This window comes from Lonchura striata, chromosome 1 (assembly GCF_046129695.1).
Source record: "Lonchura striata isolate bLonStr1 chromosome 1, bLonStr1.mat, whole genome shotgun sequence".
Lineage (NCBI taxonomy): Eukaryota > Metazoa > Chordata > Aves > Passeriformes > Estrildidae > Lonchura > Lonchura striata.
In genome coordinates this window covers 106,507,407-106,528,066 of record NC_134603.1, presented here as the reverse complement: position 1 = coordinate 106,528,066, position 20,660 = coordinate 106,507,407, and the positions used below count along the sequence as shown (strand labels likewise).

The 20,660-nt window shown below is 35.3% G+C and overlaps 1 protein-coding gene and 1 long non-coding RNA gene across 3 annotated transcripts in view; both read right to left on the bottom strand.

Annotated features, from left to right (window-relative positions):
* Positions 1-20,660, bottom strand: part of CNTNAP2 (contactin associated protein 2) — a 1,054,227-nt gene that overhangs the window by 968,612 nt on the left and 64,955 nt on the right. The gene's annotated exons all lie outside the window — the stretch shown is intronic.
* LOC144248905 (uncharacterized) lies at positions 17,451-18,731 on the bottom strand. The gene is made up of 2 exons (XR_013342085.1): positions 18,520-18,731; positions 17,451-17,851 (listed from the first exon to the last, which is right to left on the bottom strand). It is a non-coding gene; the product is annotated as an uncharacterized LOC144248905 (long non-coding RNA).

Here is a 20,660-nt window from a genome sequence, read left to right as displayed (position 1 = left end):
AAGTTTTTTTTTTTTTTTTTGCAGCAGATGTTTATCCACTTCAATTTTCTAAAATTCAGGTTGCAGATCTTTTGGTAAAAATACAGCTAGATTTTATCTGTTTTATACTTCAGTCCTTTAAGGACCATCTTTATTCTCATAATGGTCCAGTGGGCTACGCCTTCTTCATATATGTTCCCAGATCTTCAACTGGGTTGCATCCATATGATTCCTTCATCCGAAAGGATACAGGTGAATGCAAAGTGTCAACAAGTAATTCAGAAGGCTCAGGAGGAATGGGGTTTGCTGAACATTATATGGAAGCTAACTTGAAGCAGTCTTCCTAATGTACATTATTTGCAAAGCTCCTTTCCAAGACACTAAAAATACTCTCCAAAATCCAAAACTCACATTGGTTTCTCCTATTTAGTCTTCTCTTGTAGAAATTCTGAGAGAGTCTTAAAAATATCAGGGAATATTAGATGATACCATTCCCATTTGCTTTAATCAGGCTCAAAATTTCATCCTTTAAAATCATGCTCACTTGCATACACAAAAACATGCTTCATTGTTTTGTAAAAGAATTGTTTGTAACAAAAAAGCAACTAGTGTTATTAGAATTAAAAAATATTTATTTTTATATTTTTAACAATGCTGCAATTTGATTTAGCATCTCTCCAGTTTGATTTAGCTTTTGGATTGCTTGAAAAATCTTTAAATAATAAGTTGTGAGAACAATAGTCTAATGGAAAAGCACCTTCCAAAGCATAGTACTTCTCAGTTTATCCTGCATGTTTTATTCATGCTTATTTGTTGAGGGGAAACATTAAGTAAAAATCTCTTGATCTGTCTCAAATGCAGTAACAGTAAAAGAAAAAAGAAACTATGACTTATATGGCACTAATATCTTTAATAGCCTGATGACAAATACCAGATTAAATTGTGATTCAGAGCAAAAGAAAATGGAATTTTCCAAGGCTGACTACAAAGGAATACCTGTACTATAGCTACCACATTAAAAGTGTTTTCTTTATTCTTGGTTGTTTTATGTTATTCACAGCAATTCATCTCTAAAATGCAATTAACAGATTTTGTATTGTGAACTGCAAATATATAGATTTCCTACTCAAATGCCTCAGACTCAAAGCCCCTCAATCACCATAACAGTATAAATTAATATTTCTCATTCTCTCATTGCCTTTTCTTTGGAAAAGCAAAGTGCATCCTGTCTTTTAATAAAAATAAATGGATTCTAAATATTCTGTGGCATTTCTAATCTAATGAAAGGACAAGGAAATAAATTGTCATGTTTCTTGTCATTTTTTGCAAAGCCTTTGAAATAAACTTGTTCGGAGTAGAGAGAGTAATGATGAAAAGCATATAATGAAAACCTCAGCTCTTTGACAGGTTTTCACATACTTGTGTGGAATAAAGGCAACTTCAACTGTGACAGTGCTGGGAAGATCAAAAGACACATTAGCAGTGAACAGAGCAGCACTACAAAAAAGCAGAGACAGAAGGTTAGGAAATAATGGAGGAGGCTGTTGTCCTGATCTGTACCACGCACGCAGAGACAGATTGCCAACCATGTAATCAAACACACAGCACATTCTGAATAAAAATTCCAGTGATTACAGAAATATGCTTCACATAGTATTCAGGTGGGCCAGATTATTTACTGCAGATGGCACACTGATTTAGAACAGAAGTCATAAAACAATCTATTTTTTTTTTGTTTTTCCTTTCCCATAAGAAAAGGCACCAAGTGAAATGTAGGTTGGCTAGTGAGCAAATGCCTCTCTTTTGGAGACTAGCTATTCTAGAGACAAAAATCAATGCTGCAAAATTTGTGATCAATAGGACAGGCTGATATCAGGCGGGGGGGGTGGGAGGGGGAATAATCCTAATTTGGATAAATAAATCTGATTCCCATTTCAAGTGCCCTCTCATTCTTCAGCAAAAAAAAAACCCAGCACATACCATCTGGCATTTAAAATACAAAGAAAAGAGAAACAGCAAAAATGTAAAGATTTGTAACTGAAAAAAATAAGGAAAATTATCTGGAATATCTTAACTGAAGTAGGAACACACTGCACTGTTGATCAAATGTTTGGTACTTAGTTTTATGTAGATATCATACAAAATAGTCAAAGTATAAGAGTCAACAGTCACTTAGCTGCTGTGAGACAAATTCTGCCTGGGCATAGGGAAAAAATATTTCACAATGAGAGTGAAGAAACTGAACTCTTTTTCCCAGAAAGACTTAATACAGTGAATCTGTGTTCAGACAAATTTTGACAAATTCATCTGAATCTTGAATATTTCAAAATTCAATGGGACAAGACCCAGAGCAAACTTCTTTGACTTTGACTGTCCGTGTCTGAAGTAGGAGATTGGAAGTGATGATTTGGGATCATTCTAATCTGAATTGTGATTTTTTCCTGATTCTGTGACTCCATTTTTCAGTTCAGCTGTTATACTGACTATATTTCAATAATTTTGTTCTATCTGACATTTTTAGCAAAAGCACCTTTTTTTTTTTGAACCTCAAAACAAAGGTGTATTAATTTGTCAATGGTGTGATTGCAATTTCTCTATTTCATCTTTCACTATTTGGCCAAAACATCAAAACTATTATTGTATCCTTTTAACCACTGAATTTTAGTGCTCTTTCAGTCAATTAGTCTGTTACCATTCACATATGTCATTTTTCACTGCTGCATCTATGTATTTATATTTTTATTTAAAGTACTTATACAGTTATAATTCATTTTATAGTATTTTTATAATGCTTTTTATTACATTCCTTGTGAACGTATAATTGTTCTATTGGCCTGTGGTTTCACATAATATGTTAATTACTAATGTACTAATATAGAACACTATACTTTTCTATAGACAAACTCTTAAATTTCATCTACTCATGTTTAAAACTTATAGCAATGCTTAAGAAAAAATGCAAATATATTTGAAACCATTTAACTCTAACATGTTTGAGAAAAATGCACCCTAACTAATAACCTGGACTCAGTGACATCAACAGATTTCCCACAGGATTTCATTCTTGTGATGAGACTGTCATATCTAATACAGCAGTAAAGCAACTGTATTTTATCTTTGGGCGACATCATTAAAAATAACAAGAGAGCCAAACTGTCTCCTATAAAATCTGTCTATGCAGAAATGCTTTTTCATGCATCCATTGAATTGAGGTATGTATTGTCCCTCCTAGCTCCTTTCCCAGCTTTGTGAAGATAGTGCTCTTCAGACCACTCTTCATCTTACAAGAAAAGACACTGATCAATGGGAAGCAGTTTTCTGGGGTCTTTTGAATAGAGTTATTTGTTTCCTTTGTCTTCATTTTAAATGAAGACATCCCAATAAAAGCAGTGCAATTTGGACTTTGAGATTTCCATGGCTTAAACACATTTCTTCATTCATTTGATCATTTCTGTAATTGCTGAATAAGATTCTTATGTCTTTTTAGACATTAAATTCTAGGAAAATATTTCATTTGTGCTCATTTCTGTTTTCCTATATGAATTTTTTCTCAACTGTGGTTTTATTTTTATTTATTTAACTTGCATTTATTTGCCTAATAATGTATTAAGTGCTGCCACTTAGGAGATTCGGAAACAAGAAAGTATTAATTTGCAGCTTTTATAAATACTGAAACACAGCATTTATTATCCTGACATAAAACTTAAAAAGAGATCCCTAAGAAACAATTAATTGTGTTGAAAGTAAGAGTGTCAATTACTGAAAAATATACAAATTAATTTAGATATTATTAGAGTGTCGCTATAGGACACGTGAAAGCACAACGTGATCCACTGCTATTTGCAAGGTAAAGAAGAAAGTTTATTTTCTGACTCCAACTTTTATACTTTTCCAAAGGTGACAGTGGATTGGAGAGTGAATGTGCCACCTCTCCAAAGACCTTGGACAAACTACTAATAGATCAAGTTTCTCCACCCCTATGAAGGAATGCAAAACAAAATGTTGCTTATAGAAAATTGTGTGAGAAAGTTTCGTAACAGAATGTAAACTCAGAAGGTTTAGAAAATCTTAAGAATCAGGACGACACTAGAGCTCCCCTGAAAAATTTGGAAATGGAAACCTGCTCACCTACATTGTGTTAAACTCATTGTGGTAAACTCTGTTACTTAAACTCTTTCTTCCTAGGCATAAAAAAAATCTTACTGATGTTATCTAAAGAGTAAAAAATGGCCCTTTCAGAAGACTCAAATTCAACATTCCTTAGAAATACAGAGCCCAGTCTCAAATTCTCATAATTTTCTGTTAAGTAGTGAACAACCAAAACTTCAGCTTAGTCTGAATTGGGGGGAAATTTTCTCTGCTTAACTTCTTCATTATGACACTGACAACAGAAGGATTTAATATTCTACAATTAGACGTGAAAAAAATGTAGACTACCCTGTTCTGGTAGTAAAGCAACTTCAGAAGATAAAAGAAAAACACAGGCACAAGACATTGTAAAAACAATAAGGTGGGAATTCAAAAGAACTTCCTACTTTGAAAAGAAAGTTTTTAAATTTTATGCATAAACTGAAACCACATTTCGCGACTGAAAGTACTGCAGTTGCTTTTTTCTTCACACCTGAATTGGATCGGTTTGGATTTACTATTTATTTTTTAAATATAAATTAATATTTATATTTATTTTTTATCCCAGACTCCTTTGAAAGCTATGTAAAAAGCAGTAGATTCACACCCCATTGCTACTACAACACATAGCATTATTATTATTTCTAACAGCTGAATTCTGAACTAATTTTGTTTGATTGCATCTTAAATCTATGATAAACAGTTTGTACAGATGGGAAATTTAGCAGAGGTTACATTGGAAAGAATGCCCTTACCACCATTGGGGAGAGGAAATCTCAGCTTTTGCTCTCCAGTTAATATTTCATTGGCAATCTCTGTGCTTTGCTACCAATTTGCACATGAATGTATGTCATTCATAATTAAAAACAAAAACAAAAACAACAACAACAACAAAAAAACCCAAACAACACAATCCTGCAAAAATTGTGTGGCAAGAATCTTATCCAAAAAATTATATGCAAATGTCAAAGAGTGACATACCGTAGAGACCAAGACAAGTTTGTTAAGCCTTGAAAGCCCTACCTATCCTATTTTTTTAAGTAATTTACACAGGAAGGACGTTTTTGATATCTGAGATTCAGAGTAAAAGTAATCTGCTGTGTTTGCCGGGTGAGGGAAAAGTAGCTGTGTTTTCAATGACCTGAGGAGAGAGAACCTAAGAAAAAAGCTTCTAAATAAGGTATCCAAAAGGCAAGTTTTAAATATCTTCAATACTTATCTGAAGACTGGGGTTCAATATAAGAAGTTATTTACCCTGATCATGGAGTAAAAACATGTTTTTTGTGATACTGAAAGCAACTTGGCAAGGCTAATTCCATTAATTGCTAAAAGCTCTGGTTTCTTCACAGAGGCCCTGGGCCAGGTTTGCTGAAGTTGAGCACTGGTGCTGCTTGTTACCGAGAGCAGCCTTGCAGAATCTTGAACTGCTTTGACTCGTGTGTACTAAACACAGTTCCAGAAAATGGATTAAGAAGTAATATCTGTGATTCATCTTCAGTGTTTATTTGCATAATAGCATGAAAATGAGACGCAGCTTTGCAAGAGGCTATTTGGTTTCAATTCAAATGAGAGCACTTTAACACAACAGTTAAAATGAGGTGTTTCCATTTTTCCAGTTGATTATTTTGAAGATAGAGCATGCATATGTAAGAAAAAAAAAAAACAACAAAATGGAGTAAGCTTGCTTCTTTATGTCAAATGTAGATTAACACTACAAGTATGAAGGATAAATCTCAGCTCTCTAAGAGGTTTTCTTCCTCATCTAGGAATTTTTTTACCAAAACACCAAGTTCTATTTTTGCTGCTTGTGAGATTTTTCACAAAATAAAATTATATTTTAATGATTAATCAAAGCTAGGAAACACTAAGCCTTTATACAAGGTTTTTGCCAGACTGATTTTCCAGGAAAGGTAGCAACTTATTTTCAGCTTCAGGAAAGCAAGGCTTTGCTTCATAAAGCAGTGCCCTGAGACATCTTCCAAGGACCTAAATGCTTAGACTCAGGGGGTGTTCATATTGCTTTTTGTGCCATACTGTGGGGAGAAAAAAGTCTAACCTTTGGCAGCCTAGATTCAGTAGTTTGAAGTTTCACGTATTAATTGCCTCATCCAGAATTTTAAAGAAATGGGTAGTAAGGTCCATATTCCTGTCAAGTTGCTTCCAGAGGTGAAATGAGCTCATTTCCATTTATTTCAGCTAACTCTACAGTCAATAAGCACAGTGTAGCTGATTCTGTGCCACAGCAGCTCTCTGCCAGTCTCCTATCTGAACTTTGTATAAGGCTTTGTGATTCCCAGGGCAACTGAATCAGAATCTAGCTGGAAACTGAATTCCAGACCTGAAGGCAGCCAAAAACTTTCCAACTGAATAACAAGAATTTATGCCAGAATCTGAAGATCTATAATATAACTATTGCTAATTTCATGAAGAGATGGTATTTCTACAGAGTTCTAACAATAGAATTTTGCCATCAACTAGACATCTTTTTGTTTTAAACAATAGCTACTGATATGAGCTGATATAAGTTTGGCAAAGGTCAAACAACTCTACCATATTCCCAGGTTTCTCTCTTGTCAACAGTTTTGCTTGCCTTCAACATTCTTGCCTATGTCTCCTGAGAGAAGGTGAAGAGAGCTCTGCCTTCCTGGGAATCATGAGTTCCTCCAAGATCTCCACTAATAACAGGGTTCTTTTTAATTTCTCTTTTATTCCTCCCTTCACAAAAATATTCAGATTTCTTTAGAGGTGGATAAGGAAAATGCAGAGAATGGGGTGTTTAATAATCATACTTAATCAATGTCATATATAAAACAAGTATTTCGTTCAAAGAGAGGAGGAAGAAACATCCATAGGAAAAAGAAGAGACCAGGCTCTCCATGTCTCCAATGATCACATGAGAAAATAGCGAGTTGACAGATTGTATTTCAGTTGCTCATTCATTTTCTTTATTTTCAGAAAGATCCCAAAAAGCTAGCACATGAGTTGTATGTGTATCCCATAAAGAGCAAAATATTTCTGGAATTCTTCTTCTTTAGGTACATAAAAGCATACCTAATATTGATCTTGTTGCTTGAACTAGATGAATGAAACAATATGCTATGGGATTTCCTGAAGATTAACAGTTCAACCAGATTCACACAGAAAACATATTTAACTGTTTCTTATACTGGCTCCCCCAGAAGGTTTATTTTTATTTAATAGTTTTATTCTCTCAATAACTATTCTCTATGAAATATAATTCCCATTCCTTTATGTTAAAACCCTCCTGTGGCCCCATAAATGACCTAACAGGTCTTTCTGGTTGACAGCATACTTGAGGGTCTGTATAGACAATTTTCCTGTGCTGGTTTTCAGTATAAATGCCTGAAGTCAGGCAACTCCTTTCTACAACAAATCTCAGTAATATTCTACTTAGGTTTTTAAATTAAGAGGTTTCAGCAGAAGATATCCCCAATCCCATTTAGCAGAATTATTTTTAAAAATAATTTTCAAATTGAAAGTTGAGCTTTCACCTTTCCAGTATAAGCAGATGTTTAGGATAGTTCTCAGGGCTGCAGGAGCACACTTGGGATCAGACAGATCTGGTCATCTCATGCTATTTATTCCTAAAATCATATCTTTCTCAGCTTAGACCCTAATCACCAAGCTGTAGAGTATTTTGCTCATTAAATACAAGAAAGTTTTGAAACATTTATGGCACAAGAGAAGAAAGCACCACCAAAAAACTCACTGAGTTACACACTGATTGTTTGCAAAAGCTGTGATTAAACTTTGAAAAGCAAAATCTATAATTTCTCCAAACTCAGAGAAGATACTGTTCAGATTTTGACCACGGCCTTTTTCAAATTTCTATTTTATTTTAAACTTAGTCAACAATGCACCCTTACAATGACTCATTGCAGTCTGAAGAAGGAAAATAAACAGCCCACTGGAAATCTAGCTGAATTAAAATTTCTATAAACAGAAAATGTTCTTGTATCAAAATCCTGAAGAAACATTTAAATTCAGCGCTTAAACTTATGAAGCGCTAATCTTCTGTATTCCTTATATACTTTGGTTTTATTTTTATTGCTGTTGTTTTAAAACATGCCTTTTTGGAGCAAGTCTGAATAGGGAGGAAAAGCTGAAGAAAATTTTAAATTATATATTAAATAGGAAAAGCAGATATTAATCTATTCCCTCAAGGATCACTGTCAACACCAACAATAATAAAATTTAACATAAATTCCAAACATCCATTTCCTTTATTTCTTAGTTCTTATGGATATAATTTTTTTTCTCTCAAAATTCCTGTAAGCAGAAGAAAAATTTTTGTAAACACAGGAAGGGAAAACAACCCATGCAAAAATCCACATAAATTCAGTGGGGGTCAGCAGATGCCAAGAAGAGTCCTGCTTATCATCTTGAAGAATCAGGACAATTCCTCTTTCTTCTCTTGTATTCTAATTGACAGAAGTATTTTTTCAGATGGATCTGTTCTACTTGTGATTTGGAGGCAGAAAGCACAATTCTTCTGCCTGTTTATGTACTCTGCCATCTGACCATGTGAAGAATAAATGTCTTCCATTACTTTGTATGTAGGTGCCATGATTAGAACACCTCTTCCAGTCACCATATGACTGGATCTCTTAATTTAGTTGTTTGTTTGTTTTTTTCTTTTTAGCACACATTTAAATAAATAAATGGAAATATATATGCATCATTTATGCACCTTGGTTCAATAATTATTTTTAAAGTGTCTAGATAAGTCCTGGTGAAAGCTAAAGTTTTTGTAAGTACTTAACAACATATGGTTCTACATTGTACCTGATATAGCTCAAGTATAGCATTTCATTCTGTTTGCACTTCTTTCAAATACACATAACCCAGAAGTTTTCACAATTTACGTATCTAAAGTAATTTTGCTTAATCAGTTAACATTCTCTGCTTTTTTCCTTGTAATTTGTAGGTACTGGAAGAACTTGTTAACTTTTATTTGGAATTACACACAGATGACTTGAAAGACCTTCTTGGAAAACTTCCCATATACACTCAACTGTAGACATAGACATACAAATCAGTTATACTGGGGTCCCTAGAGATCCCATAAAGACAAGAAGATACTTTTACATTCAATTACTTCAGCTGCTTTTCATACAAAATTGTCCTGCAAAGTTTCCTCAAAAGAGGAAATAATGTGAAGAATACAATCTGAATAAGAGCTAAATGTAAAAATGGAAATTTTTTTTTTTTAAATAGTTAAAAATAGCAGAATCAGGAATTACATGGGTAATATTCCAAAGTTTAAATAAATGCAACCAAAAAGTACATTTTGCAGTAGAACAGTTATGTCAATGTTGGCTGTTATGCACAAGTTTTCTATTAATTATGGAAACACAAATATAATGAGAACCAGGGAAAGAGAATGGAGACTTACATAACCTTCTCAACACTAAACCAGAAAATTAAAGAGAGATCAATTGTCATTTTTTATTAATGTTTTAAAATGCTTTAAAATGATAGAATTTGGTACTAATCAAGTTTTTATACTGTTGTAACTTTAGTATAAGAACAATAGTCCTTGAGTTGCTCCAACATAACAATAAATAAAAGGTCAGGAAAATGTACCAACATACATTAGATTTATTCTTTTCCTCCTCTCCTCTGATTTTTTGAATGCTGAATTCTACACATATATACCACTTACAACACCCACCTCTAAGAGAAAATCAAAAGGCTACAGCAGGTCTCTTCACAGGCTATAACAGTCCTTTGAGCTGTAAGAAGCCTATTGCATTTTTGGACTTTGTATCACAGGCTTTGATGTAAACGTAGATAGGCTAGATAGACTACAGCAGACTGTGGTAAGCTTTGGAGGATACTTGGGAATTTGCTGAGCTTTCACTTACAGACATTTTGTCCCACTGCACTCACATGTGCAATCTGATTACTGATTGTAATGAAGGAAAAATTTATTTTTAATGTTTAACAGACATTTTGTGGTTTTATCACCATTGGTATCCCCAGGCTATCTTAAATTATGGAGATCTGTCTTGCAGTTTAAGACTGAAACATACTTAATGATCTTTACAACCACAACACTTTATTTAGCAATGGGTTAGATCTTGAGCTTAGGATTTCTGTGCTGAGTAATATTTACAACCACAAAGAGCAATGATGTTGTTTTCTCATCGAGAAGTTCTGTTTCCATCTAAAAGTGCTCAAATAGTCTTGTTTAATACATATATCACATTTCCACTTCTACTGAAGCTATTTTCTACTTCTTCTATTATACATTTATAAGAATAGCAGCCTACCAAATTTTTGTTTCCTTTTTGTAGGAACTGATGCACAAAGAGAAATAATTCACACTTGCTAGCCAGTGGCACTGCATGGCAAATGTCCCTCCATCCTCCCACAGCCACAGTGGAGACATAATCTATTATTAGAACATAATATCTGACAAATAATTTTCATAGCAAATCTTATAAAAATTAATGAAGACCTTCAGTCTGTAAAGCTTAACCCAGATCTAAGGTCCAGTACTATGAGAAAATGAATGATGAGCAGAAAACTGTTGCTTTGCTCTATCTTTAGTGACAAAACCAGCTATTTTCCAAAACTGGTTTTATCTATGAAGGATATAAGCAGAACAAGATAACTTATTCCTCATGGCACTGGTCTCAAAGACTACCAGTGGCAGTAGAACACAAGGGGATCTCAAAGAGAAAATGGCTAACCAGTTAATCAACAAATTGCACCAATGGAATCCCTTTGACTTGCCACTACTTTATCTTCTTTTCCTACAAAATTCTGCTAACGCTTTGAAAAGGAACAGAATAATCAACTGTGAATGAGCACTTAAACTAAGAAAAGGAAAATAAATTTTAAACCCTAAAAGGTTAAAAAATAGCATCAGGAGATACACAATTTTACTACCACCAATACTAAAAACCCAACAGTGTTCCTACTAAGTTGTCTGGTTTATCACAGAATTAGTTAATGCAAATTTCACAAATGGAATTTCGAGTTAAATAAAAATCCTGTTTAATAGTCAATTCTTCTGTATTTTCACTGGTGAATGAGGAGTATCAGGAATAATAAAAAACCATCATCTGATTAGGGGTGAAAAAAATAAGAACACAAACATCAGTCTATACGAGAATACCAGGCATTATGGGGAAGGACTCATTCCATACAGAAATATAAAAAAACACCAGTAACCAACCTAAGGGCAAATCTCAGCTTGATTTTTGCACTTAATTTATCTGTTATTTTAGAGTGAGTTTTCCTTTCGGATTTGAAAGGAGTTTTCTTGCTATTGACTTGTGCTAAACATTTCCATTGCTCCTAGATCTGGTAGGAGCAATATTTCAACCATCTCCATTGCAGACTAGATTTGCACAAGAATACAAAAACTGTTCTCTAACCTGTGTGAAAAAGAACTGGAAAATTTGAAAAGTAAACAAGTGGCTTGGAGATTTCAATGAATCTGCAGCTCCATATGGAAAATTATAATTACTGCAAAGCCTGGCAAAATATATTTCCAGAACAGGTGATGCTACAAAGTTGCACCTGTCAACATTTATTATATTTGGCATATAAAAAAAAAGAAAAACAGGCACAACTTGGATAAGCAGTTTGTCAAATTTTATCTGTGATAAGACATATTATTTGATAGAATAATTTATTCAATAATTCATGTCTGTAGTTTTTGAGGTAAATAGGATATTGTCAATGAAATCCTAATATTTAGAATTACCATGGGGCTGAATATTTCTTTTATCTCTACTTTAGTAGTTCACATTGGTGAAAAAATGTGGGTTCTCCTAAAGTATCCCCTAAATGTAGGCAAATACACATGACTAAAAAATTAGTTCTAAACATAGTTTACATCAGAAGCAGAAAATAAATCTGTGACACTGTTAAGTTACAGCTATTGTAACTGTATTATTTTTTTTAAACCAACTGAGTGCTAACTCCAGAAATCCATAATGTAATCAGTTTTCATTGCATTTCTGAAGGTTTGGGTAAAAATTACCCAATTACTCTTCTGTCATAATTACCATTGTTAATACTATTAGAGGATCAGATTTTCCATTGGGGTGGGATATAATCATACAAACAGTTAAGCTGCAAGTGCACACGTAGCTGTACTGACATCAGGGGAACTTTTCTAAAGAACATGTCCATGTCTTTGCAAAACACTTTACATTTATGAGAAACCCATACCTTTTGTGAACATGACCTGAGGAGCACCGTCACAACAATATCTGTGCTTTTCTTACTATTTCTTCTCTCAGGTGACAAGAGACAGTAGTGTGGGAGCTCTGACTGTACTAGAAGCAGCAGCAGGATAACCAATTATTTCCTGCCAGCTACACTTAAAAATGCCATAGTACCAGTAGAATTTCAATAGCATTTACTTGAAGGAGACCACTAGTTCCAGAAGTGGCATGAAACTAAAAAGCAAAGGGGGAAAGCTCAACCTCTTCACAGGTAATGTTTTCAGGTGTGTGCAGTCTCATGAGTACCTTACCATTTTCTCATGCATTTTTCATGTTACCTTATATTTGTTTCACATTCTCAAAATGTTCTGCATAATCAGAAAAAAAATGTTTTTAATGTATGCCTAAATTTAAATGAACTTCAATTACACTTTTTCTTTCTTCCCACCTACCTCCTCTGCCTTTACCACTTTTTCTTTTCATTCTTTCCAAAATAATTTTTAAAAGTAGCTACAACCAAGAATTTTACCTACACTTCATCTCTAGGCTTAGCTGTAAATACAGCAGATCACCAGAAAAAGAGGCAAGGGATAGGATTTTAAAATTGCCTTAATAGATTTTGAATCCATTTTTGTGCAGTTCAACCATTTGTACAAAGTATTCCAAATATTATTTGTAATAGTACCACTACTTCTATGGAAAATGTGTTCTTCAAACATATCCAACAATGCTTTTTAGAAGACAACTCTACTGCATATTAAAACACATGAACAGAAGAAATAAGAGGCTGTAGCAGTAGACTGTAATCTCATTATATGTGAAGTCCCCTGTGATAATATTGCCACACTTCTCAGTCAGCTGAACTCACTTCTGAATTTGCCCAGCTCATCAAGATGCATCCTGCCCTGAAACATGAGAACATGAGTAGAACAAACTTAATTCATAATGAAAGTCTTAATCTGTCACTTCTCAGTGCTCGTTATGATTGTTTTTCCTCCCTGTTAAATTGTAGAGAAAGGCATGTTGTCTTATTTTTCCCTGCAACTTCTCCGTACTTCCATTTGGTGTATATTAAATATTTATATAGCGATGTCATACATGATTTGAGTCAGTGTCTGCTGAACTGTTATATAGCTCACTGACATTATCAAACAGAGCAGATTTTCTGTTATCCTGAAACACACAGACACAGGAGATGCTATGTGCGTTTCTAAGTGCCAAACCTGGCTGTGGGGGCCATGCAAGGGCAACGAGACACTCACAGACACTGTAAAATACAATTATTCTAAGAGGGTTATTTTAAAATGTTACACTGGATAATAAAAACAAACAGAATAAAAACCATATTTTATCAGTCTGAATTTAAGTTTTGGAAGAACTGCTACTGTATTAATTATTCCTTAGGGAATTTATAATCCACTTCATTATTTATGTAGTTGAATTTTCCAAAAATCAAGTCACATACAGCAAAGATATCTTCTGTTTTGGATGCTACATTTAATTGAGAATTTGCTTTTCTGATATCGTTCTGTTGTTACATGACTGTGAGTGGTTGCAAAACCTTGGTGCTGTGTTAAGTTGCTATTCTCAAGCTGTACTAATATTTCTAGTAGTTTTCAAGATTTTTCAATGGTGTCTGGTGAATTTGCTTCCCCAGGTTGCAGTTCTTGAGGTGTCACAACTTGTCTTTCATGGTATACTAAGTGATTTCTGTAAATTTTCTTCTTTAAATGTCTCAGAAACTAAAGAATTATTAATTTCAAATCATCCACCATTTAAAGAATTCTCATCTATAACATCTTGTTGGTTCTGATAGGTAATCAAAGAAAATCCTTTTAAAGTACTAGATGTTAAATTCAAGACTATCCTTTGAAAACACATGGCACGAGTGAAACAGTGTTTGTCTCTTTCAGGAAATAGCTATTGTCCATTAAGGATATCAATTTTCTTATTCGTTTCTCAAACATAATATAATTCCACAAGCTTGCAGCTCCCATTGGGGTTGACATATACCTGACTTTAGCCTGAGGGTAGTGATGCATTTTACATGTTGACGGCAGCCACAGGGATACAAACAGAAATGAAAACACTCTGAGTCTTAGGATACACAGTTCAACATTGATAACAGCAGTCACTGTGTATCTCAAAGCCTTCCTTCAAAAAAAATGCACAAACTTTTTAGATACCAACAAGCAAGACAAGAGCAGCAGTTCATCCATCTTCTCAGTTTGTGATTCATGTCTGGTAAATATGAAATTTGAGGGAGAATAAAAGCCTTCAAAGACTCTGTTTTACCTTTCTCCAACTTAGGCTGGATTTTTTTGGTGTTCTTTTTGTTCTCAGCATCCCACTAATACCTGCACCCTTCTCATTACTCTTTTTTCTGAGTAGTGCTTTGCAGAGAAACTGTGGGGCACGGGAATCTGTATATAATCTACCATTAGTGTGGTGAGTATTTATATCTATAGAGCACTAAGGAGCCTGAAGTATCTGGGTTTACTTTGGGGTGGCAGAAAGGCCTAATTCCTCATGAGACAGGTTGCAGTTCTGGGGGTCCACTTGCTTCCAAGCTCTTCAGCTCCCCTTCTTCCTTCCATGCATCTGCAGCCTCACATGCCCTTACACCCTAGCCAGGTCCGTCTTGCTATAAATAATTTTAGCAGAAAAATGTTCCTAATCAGAATGATTTTTATGTATCTGGAGTTGTTATCTATTTTCTTGCCCTAACTCAGCAGTCACTGACACATCATGCTTCAGTGCAGCCTGTGAGTTTGAAGATAAAAGTGCCATAAAACAAAGGCATTACTACACTTGAAAGCTTCCCGATTTGTACATCTGGCAAGATCACTTCAGCTTTAAAAGCCTGACCTAGCATCCTTTAAGGCAACACTTTTCTCCTGTTCTTGACTTCACTGGCAGCAATCAAGATTAAGCTTTCATGAAGGTTGTTGGGTGCCACTGCCACATAGCTTAATAATCTTACTGGTGTTAATTTGATGTTCAATAGATGTCTGGGGTCATGCTGCATTGGTAAGCAAAATTGTGGTGCGTTACAGGAATCTGTTTCTTGGACATACCTTCCCTTAAAACCTTTTATTTTTTTAATTATTGTTCATTTTTAGGATTATGGTTTCTATCTTTAATTCAATTACAGAAAGCAAAGTACTCAAATCAATGTACAAGGCATAAAGTCTGAAAAATTAATGGGGATATATAAGTTCTGTAATGAGTAATTTTTAGTATTTTTAAAGAAAGTTTCTCTGTTTTCAGAGTTTATGAGTGGAGAAACATAAAATTTTCAAAGGGGATATTTTTTAAGAGATACTTTTAAGTGCATGTAATCAACTCTTCTGAAGTAAAAATACCATATGTCAGTATAGGCTTGTATTAACATCACTGAGCTAAAAAAAAAAAAAAAAAAATCCAAAACTCAGTTTCTCACTCTCTTGATTAACAGTATTACTTTATAATAAAACCTTCATGCAATTCAATTGAAACTTGTTCAGCACAAAGGTTTTGAGCCAGTACAGCAGAACAAAATATTTTCATAACTACTTAGAGAGTAGTTCACTAAAGCTGGGAGAAATCTGTGTCTAGTTAAATCTTTTACTGGATTGTAAAGGTAAAACATGCAGGAAAATGGCAGAATTGAGTATTTGCTGTCATCAGCATGAAAAAAACTTGCAACCCTCTCAGCACTTGCAAGTATAAAATGTGCTGGGATATCAAAAAGGGAAAAGCTATTAGCTAGGTGAAGAGGTGCTTAATTTGCAACTTTGTGGGTGAAATATCAGCTCACTTGTACAATTACAAGTCCAGCAGATTCCCTTCTTTCTGACATATATTGTTGTTTTTTGTTTCTATTACAGATTTTCTTACATTGTGTACAATGTGATTTCAATGAACAAATGCAATTACTCCCAAATATTTTCACAGTAATTTCCTCTCTCTAGATACATTTAGTACTTGCAGAATGGACTTTTCTCTCTGCACTCAGGAATATTCTACTTTATCCACAAAATAGAGTAGAATAACATAGACTATCCCTTCAGTGTCCCCTTAATTGGCTTCTATTTTAATATACTGAAGAAGCAAAGACAATGATCTTTAATGAACAACGTATTCAGCATATGAAATACTTTTGAAAGTATCAAGTTGTTTAACAGGAATTCTAAATGAGTACAAATATTTCTAGGTGAGCCTGTTCTAACAGGAGCACCTGAAACAAAAAACTCAGCAGACAGAGCACTAAGTCTTCACTGAAATTTTCTTTATCCTGTAATTTATTACATTGTTAATGACATGCCAATCCAAAACTGCGAAAGTTCTACTTTCTGTTCTTTAAAACCCACCAAAAGAAAACCCATCAATTTTCTGCTCAATTTGGCTTCTTGTATGCAGTGCTAAAGTAAAATAAACCATTGCAATACAGAAAGACAGAATACAGAATATTTTCTACACAATATCATCCTTTTTTAACATTTCATGATGTGGCAAGAAATCTGAGTTGTTGGTTAATCTTCATGGCAATAAAAAGTTGCAATATAGTTGCTCTTTTAGATAAATATTTATAAAACAGATGCCTATAATAATATTTCAGCCTTCCTGGAATATTTCAGCAAAAACATTGAAACAAGATATTTCAACACATTTTGAGAATTTTGGGTTTGGACTACATTTTGTGTGAACTTACAGTTAGCGTAAAGTTAATTGCACAATGCAAAAAGGACAACTAGCCAATTGGCACTTACAGTGCAATGGCTGGAGTTCAACTTATTAGGAAAGAAAAAAAACAAAAAGCCCTTTGCTGTCATCAACAGGAATTCAGAGTTAAGCAATCAGAAATAAAAGCACATGGAGATTTTAGGGCTGGAACCTACAAAAAACCTGAATGAAGAGATGACTTTGGCTGAGTTACGAAGCTCTTTGCTAGCAAGCTCTCTAAATACATTTCACCACCTGTAAAACAAAATAAAGATTCACCCCAAAATAACCGATGCAGCAGAATAGTGACTGAAGCAGCAATGTCACTGTCATGGTTTGACACTGGCACAATGCCAGTGCCCCCATGAAAATGTGATCCCTACCTTGAATGCTGTGAAGTGGAATCTAGAATAGAGCAAAGCAGGCCCAAGCTTGATAACAGGAAAAAACTTTATTAAACTACCACTACAAAAGAAAAGAGAAAACTAAAGAAAGGAAAAAAAAAAAACACATAAAGATCCAAATGAAAACCTTGCAAAACATTCCTCCCCCCACCACCCAACTCCAACAAACCACAGTGAGACACAATCTGGACCCCAATCAGGTTTCCACCCTCCAGACAATCGATACTCAGTCCATCGAGGGAACAGAGTCTCTCCTGTGCCACAGACCCCCCAAGAAACACAGCTCCACATCCTGTGTTTCCATGTCACACATGGCACCGCCCGGAGAAAAAGTTTGCCATGGTGACTCTTCTCCTTTCCATGCACAGTGCTCTCACCACCAATGCATGGATTGTCACTGCCTTTAGGATTTTTCCTTTCAAGGATGCCCTGCCAAGAGGGGAGAAAACAACAGTTCAGTTTTTCATTGTTTGGGACCACAGTCCCCCCCATTTTCCCCTGGGGCCGAGGGCTCAAGAACAGAGCTCTTCTTCTCTTCTCTTTTCCTTTCCAGGGCAAGGGAGCGCCACCACAAACCCCCTAACCTTTTCTCTGTTCACTCCACTTTTGTCTTTTTCTCAGCTGAAGCAGGTCTCTTGACTCACTGGCATCCTCCCAAAACACAGTCCCTCTTGACGGAGAAGATTTGGTTCAGGTTGTGGCTAACACGGAAAAGTCCAGCCAAAAGCCACTCCTTGTCCCCCTCCCATCCAGAATTCCTCCTTCCAACATCCCATCCCAGGGTCCAAGGTGTCCCTCTTCCTCTCTTTCAAACCGAGGAGGGGAAAGGAGAATTCACAAAGCTTTCATTTCTCAAGGAAGGGTTAAAAGTCCGAACTCCCAGGATGGCTCGATGCCCGGACATCCAGCAACTCCCACACAACTGGGCACCTTGCAGCAGCTCCCCCCGCTCCTCCTTCCTCGCGGCTTTCTCTCTCCCTCTCGGGAGAGGAACTCTGGGGGGGGAAATGGAGACATCCCAGATTTCTTCCACCCTTCCATCTGCAGGGGCCAGCCCGGTTCCAGTCCTTTCACCACCCTTGGGGCTTTCGGCCTACCTTTCTCAGGCCATGGGCTTCCCCTCCCCCACCCAGCTCGTGGCTGGGCAGGGGAAGGTCTGCACTGCACGCTGACCGGAACCAAAGAGAGCGAGTTCCCCCGGGAATTCTGCTTTCAACCCCTCTGTGTTCTCAGAGGCGTGTCTACTTTCAATTGGTCAATATCTAAATTGACCTCTTCCTTCCGGAAAAAATTATCTTTCCGTGTCAAACCACGACAGTCACAAATCAGCAGGTAGAATCACAGAGGTAAATGTTCAAAAACAAGATTGTTGCATGATGGATGATCTCCAAATGATAGAAAAGTGGTGATGCAAGAAGTACTTTGCAGTATACAGAACTAAATGATTTAATAAATTGATGCAATGTACATGCAGCCATACATGCTAATATATATTTATAAACATATTGTTGTAGCTTTATAGTATGACACATGGTAAAGTTTGACACACCAACATCCTCAGAGTCACCCTACACTTTGCCTCAGGTTTCTTATTACTGCTGGAAAATTCTGAGATATTTCCAGAGAACATTTTTTTCTGTTTTGCCCAGATTACATTTTCCTGGCAGCTCTTTTTGTGTTATTGGTAAACAGTTGGAATTCCAGTTTATTCATTCCAGCAATACATCTAGAAGTAGATTTGTAACAGCATTTTGTCCTTGCACAACACATTTCTCAGAAAGGCCAGCTGCAAATGATAGTTTTGGAAGTAACTTTGATTTTGCGCTGCCACATGTCTTCAGGTCAGTGACGATATGCCTGAATTATGTGGCTACATCAGATCAGTTTGAGGTCACTCATTCCCACTGGACTTTCTGCTGTGTACTTACAGGATGTGTCTAAAACATTATTTAAATTGTAGTGTCGAGAAACCCCAGCATGTCCAGGGCCATTTAATATCTCTAGATTTATCCTATCTTGTATGAAAACTTTTGCCACATTTGATGGCTACTCTGCTTCTGTTCTCTCTTATACAAGGACTACCTTCCATTTCATGCCACCATTCTCCTACACAAGGGGAATAAATCCAGAATTAATATTTTAAATTATTTTTTCAAGTGTCTTTCTAAGTCTAACTTTAGCAAAGTGACAAAATATGCTTTCCAGAATTTTTCCCATTGTTTTCAATGAACAGCAGCCAAATTTTCCTCCTTTTTAATATGGTTTGTTTATCAACAGCTATTGCTATGCTGTTTAAATGGCAGCTAGCTTTAGTTCATAGTACCCTCTTTTTGAATTTTATACTACTTTTCATTCAATTGTTTCAATTTCTTATATATTCTTACATTCTTTTTCTTTCACCATTTAGATAGTTCTATTGCCTTGCCCTTCTCTGCTGCAATTAAAACCCACCAACACTTAGTGTACATCTCAGAAAAATACACCTGGCAGCACTCACTTCAAAGAAACTGCATCACCAATGAAGTCAGAGCAGCTGAGTCTAGTAATGTAAATAGAAACAGAGCATATGTATATACACCACAAAACAAAAACAAACCCCCAATCACAATCCTTTCATGTATTCAGCACGGCAATATGTTCAGATAAAAAAGACCATTAGCGTTTCATCACTAATGTTGTCAAAGCCTTTCATGGGAAACAAGCCCAGAGGAGTTTCTGTGCAGCAACCATACCAGTAGAGCTGGAAAAATAATTATTGGAAGCTGCTGATCTTGAAATTGCAAGCAAGGGAACAGGAAGTGGCAGAATGATTGATTTTCTTTATTAATAGTGTCAGAGATATTGTTTTAATGCATCTTATCTTTATCTTGACCTTGGCATGTAGTGCAGTATTCACAAAGAGCATTCAGTGTAACTGTATCATAAAAATGTGTATTATATTAGTGACATGTAAGGTCAAGTACTAAAGATGCATAGTATAGTAATATAGCCAATATATCACAAGTTAATGTATGCCTTTTGTTTTTGTCTACACTATTTCATAAAACCAATTTTCATTTTCATGCACCCAATGAATTGCATGTTCCAAAAGCATTCTGACAACATTTAGGAGCATCTCTTCATATTTTCTGTGAATTAGAGAAAAAATTGATTACTTTATTTAAAGATACAACTCGACTACAAGTGCTAACATTCATAAGCTATGTTAAACTATTACTTATTTAACCTGCATCTTGAC